The 4,576-nt window shown below is 45.1% G+C and overlaps 1 pseudogene; it reads right to left on the bottom strand.

Moving 5' to 3' along the window:
* Positions 1 to 3,988: 3,988 nt before the first annotated feature.
* Positions 3,989 to 4,106, bottom strand: LOC124620549 (annotated as a pseudogene).
* Positions 4,107 to 4,576: the final 470 nt, after the last annotated feature.

The following is a 4,576-nucleotide window of genomic DNA, read 5'->3' as shown; positions in this document are numbered from 1 at the left end:
TTGCAGAGTTAATGTATGTTTGCAGGTGGGGATTTTCAGCTGCCAAATAATTGTCAGACTTCATGGTGAAACCTTCAACGGTCATTTATTTTGGAAATTTGCTTCTAGTTTCGGTCAATGACCACTATCAAGCTTAGCTGGCATAAACTACAGTAAAGTTGAACCATAATTTAAGCAAAACTAATTTGATCTTTTAAATCCACCGTAGGACGTAAAAAAATTCTTTTGTTCAAATTATGGTTTAACTTTCCTGCCGTCTCTGCTAGGTGAGCTGCATAATGGTCATTGACAGAAACTAACAGCAAATTCACCATGAATTTTAAAGATTCCTGTATTAGTTAACAGATTAAAGAAAAGCACATACGAGCACTAGTTCCCTTGTCTAAGTGCGTGTTGACTTCAACTAGCTAACTGCATGAATTAAATAAAAAAATTCGAACTTCCACTCGAATCAAATGACTTCGCAGTCCCCTCGACACGTCATACGCAAATGCGGCTACTGCTTACCGTCACTCTAGTACTCAGACGCAGAGAGTTGTTGCAGTGGTAACTGAGAGTTGCGGATTCGGTCACAGCATGGATGTCAGTTTGTGGGACAGACTTCCACGTCTGCTACACTTGGGCGTTTAATGCTGTTTTTGGATAGCGCAGCAATTGTCGGATATGCTCGACTGGAGACAGATCTGGTGATTGAGCATACCAAGAGATGTCGACACTCTGTAGAGCATGCGGTATGTGCGCGTGTTTTATCCAGCTGGAAAACACTTCCTGGAATAGTGTTCATGAATTGCAGCACAACAGGTGGAATCATCAGGCTGATGTAGAAATTTGCAGCCAGGTTGTGTGTGATGGCCGCGTGTGCGCTCCTGCTGACTTACGAAATCGCACCACAGATCATTACTGCAGGAGTAGGCCCAGTGTGACTAGCACGCAAACAGTTTGGTTACAGGTCCTCAACTGGCCTTCTAACCAACACACGGTCGTCACTGGCACCGAGGCAGAACCAGTTTTCATCAGAAAACACAACAGACGTCCACCCTACCCTACAAACCTCTATCGCTTGACACTAATGAATTCTAAAATACCATTGATTTCGTGTCAGTGGAATGTGAGCTACAGGGCTTTTGGCTCGGAGCCGCCCTTGAAGAACCGATTTGTAAGAGTTCGTTGTGTCACTGTGGTGCCAATTGCTGCTCAAATTGTTGCTGGAGATGCAGTACGATGCGCCACAGCCAGACACCGAACACGATTGTCTTTAACATTCGCGTGGCTACCACTGCTAGCAGCCATGTACAGTCCCGCCGAGGCTATCTGCAATATCGCAGAAAGAACATGCAGTTTTTCGTTCAAACTCAGTGAGGTGCTGATAATGGCGTCTCTATCGCCTTGAAGACGCTCTTGATAAACATCAGCACACCACGTCTAATCTTAAAAGCAACTCGCGCTAACGGCTTTTACAGCGTGTATTTAAAGCAAACCAGATTTGCATCCTCATTGAGCCGCGCGGGATTAGGCGAGCGGGCTAAGGCGCTGCAGTCACGGACTGTGCGGCTGTGCCCGGCGGAGGTTCGAGTCCTCCCTCGGGCATGGGTGTGTGTGTTTGTCCTTAGGATAATTTAGGTTAAGTAGTGTGTAAGCATAGTGACTGATGACCTTAGCAGTTAAGTCCCATAAGATTTCACACACATTTGAACATTTGAACATGCTCATTGCGACGCTACTAGCACTACGTTTATGAAACTGGCGGGAAATCTGAATAGCTGTCACCTTTCAGATGCAGATACACGCCTGCCAACTTTGGTTTAGGTCCAGCAACTCCTTCTTTGTGTTGCAATTTTTTCCAATCAGAGTATGTGTTATATTTTTTAGTCCAACTTAAGACAAAAATTTAAGGCTCAGTAGTAGATGTCACTTTCCCTAGTGAAAGTCGTATTCAATATTCTCAGGATTTGGCATTATACACAAGTTAATATCTCTTCAAAAGAAAGTAGAAGTCAACAACAATGTACGAACTCTGAAGCTTCTATATTTTTTGTGGTGGTCACAAAGTCGATAATAGACGTTATTTAAAATGCGTTGATACTGCTAAGAATGCGTTAAGACTTTTTCAGGTTCTGGACCCTGGTTAAACATCACTAATTCTTTAAAAAGTGTATTGTTAACATAACTCAACGACAAGTAACGAATTTTCTGTGTTTTTCTTTTTTTCGGTTGGCCACAAAGTACCCCTCCCCCCCCCCCCCCCCCCTTGGTAATGCGCCTTATGGAAAATGCCTTTGTATTGATAGAGTTAAGCTATACAGACTTATCCTTTCGAAATAATCATCTTATAAAAAATATTGTAATATTTTTGGGAAAACAGCGATCTTGTAAAATCAGTGAAAATACAGTCTTGATCGGGATGGATATGTTGTCAAAATGACCGGTTTCGGACTAGGCTTAGACCATCTTCAAACACCACCACCAGCTGAAGTTGACGATGCCTAGAACAGACAGCTGACCTCAGTCAAACGGCAGCTTGAGCGACTGACGTCAACTGACTGTTCTAGGCATCATCAACTTCAGCTGGTGGTGCTGTTTGAAGATGGTCTAAGCCTAGTCCGAAACCGGTCATTTTAATAGAATAACCATTGCAATTAAGACGGATTTTTCACTGGTTTTACAGTCATCTTACTGATTACAAATTCGCTGTCCTTCAGGAAATCCTTCAACTGGTGGTCAAAGATATCTCCTGAACATCGGCTCATTAGCAGCGGTTCTCTGGTTTCCCTTCGGGAGCCATCACTCAAGTCCGCCGTGGCGCCAGCAGAATCCATAATGTGCCTCGGGCTGTGTCGCTGACTCCCCTCGCCGCAATGCCTTGTATACACACGGAATGGGCTCATTAACGCGCCGCAATTATGTTAACGGCGAATAATAACCAGCGTGGCGCTGCCGGCAGCTGCAACTGCTCAGCTTTAAATTCACGGCCGTTTAAAAGCTGCCGCCGTTGCTGAATATGTATGTCGCTGGTGCTGAAGGATCTCTAAGGATCTCTAAGCTCCCAGTTTAAAGCCACTGTGGTGACTGCGAGTACTTCCTCCAACCCAGCGACTTAACGTGTCTCGTACTGTTCTTAGATGGTGAGTCCGCTTGTAGCAACAAAAGGCCTCGTCTGTAACAAGTATTATTTGTAACGCAGATAGGTATGGCAGGACACTGAAGAAATCGGTTACATGTATTTCCAACTTCGCCAGCATTTATTAGTTTTTACTGCTAGAAGGCGGTCGCTACATTGAGCTACTGTAGTGGGGCTCTGCTAGATCATAACTGGTTCGCATTTATATCTATGTATGTACTTCGTGAACCATCTTACGGTGTGTGATGGAGGGTACTTCCCCCTCCCCCGCCAACCACTCCTCCTTTCCTACCCGCGAATGACACTTGGTAAAAGTAATTTTGGATAAACCTTCATACTAGCCCTTGGTGTAGTCATTTCTTTCCGAATAGTACTCTACCACTATTTCAATAATAAATTTCTCCATGATACCCAACGGGACTCTCTTGTGGCATCTGGCACTGGGATTTGATGAGAATCTCCGGAACACTCCCGCGCCGACAAAACAATCCCACGATGAAGGGCGCCGCTCGTCTTTGGATCTTCTCCACCTCGTCTATTAAACTAAACTGGTAAGTCTGATGAGAAATACTCGATTCCGTCCAATAAGTGTTTTCTAAGCCATTTATTTGATGGATGACATACATTTCCTTAGGATCCTTCCATGACTCTGCTTGTCTTAACTCCTCCCGCACAGGCCATGAAAGCCCAAAGGTACCGACTGTCCGCCGTGTCGTCCTCAGCCCACAGGTGTCACTGGATGCGGGTATGGAGGGGCATGTGCTCAGCACACCACTCTCCCGGCCGTATGTCAGTTTACGAGACCGGAGCCGCTACTTCTCAATCAAGTAGCTCCTCAGTTTGCCTCACAAGGGCTGAGGTAACCCCGCTTGCCAACAGCGCTCGGCAGACCGGATGGTCACCCATCCAAGTTTTAGCCCAGCCCGACAGCGCTTCACTTCGGTGATCTGACGGGAACCGGTGTTACCACTGCGGCAAGGCCTTTGGCTCTGCTTGTCCTACTGTTTGTTTGATGTGGTTATTCCGCTTAAAGTCGCACTGCATGGTTACTCGTAGTTATTTTTACGGTAGTTACTCTTTCTGGTTATTTTCCGTCAGAGGTGTAATTGCAAAGAAATGGATTACTTCGGCCATTTGTGCACAATACATTACATTTACTTGCGTCCATTTCATCTGCGGCAGTTTTCAACTGGCACTTCTTAAATCAGTCACAATACAGGAGTGGATGTCAATGTAAAATCATACTCGCACGTACGGTCGCAGTTACCTGTAACAGTGTAGGTGTTTATTTTTGCCTAGTCTGGTATGGCGTATACAGTGTATGAAAATCTTTAGGTGATAAGCTATCACTGTGAAGGTTAGGGAGGTCCTACATACTCGTTTGGGACAAAGTTATCAGCGCCTCATAAAGTTTGACTGGGGTCTCATTCTGGATTTCCATTTAGCCAACCGTTCGAG

Source organism: Schistocerca americana, chromosome 6 (genome assembly GCF_021461395.2).
Source record: "Schistocerca americana isolate TAMUIC-IGC-003095 chromosome 6, iqSchAmer2.1, whole genome shotgun sequence".
NCBI classification, from domain to species: Eukaryota; Metazoa; Arthropoda; class Insecta; order Orthoptera; family Acrididae; genus Schistocerca; species Schistocerca americana.
Note: the sequence above shows the minus strand (reverse complement) of the source record. Positions and strands in the feature narration are given on the sequence as shown.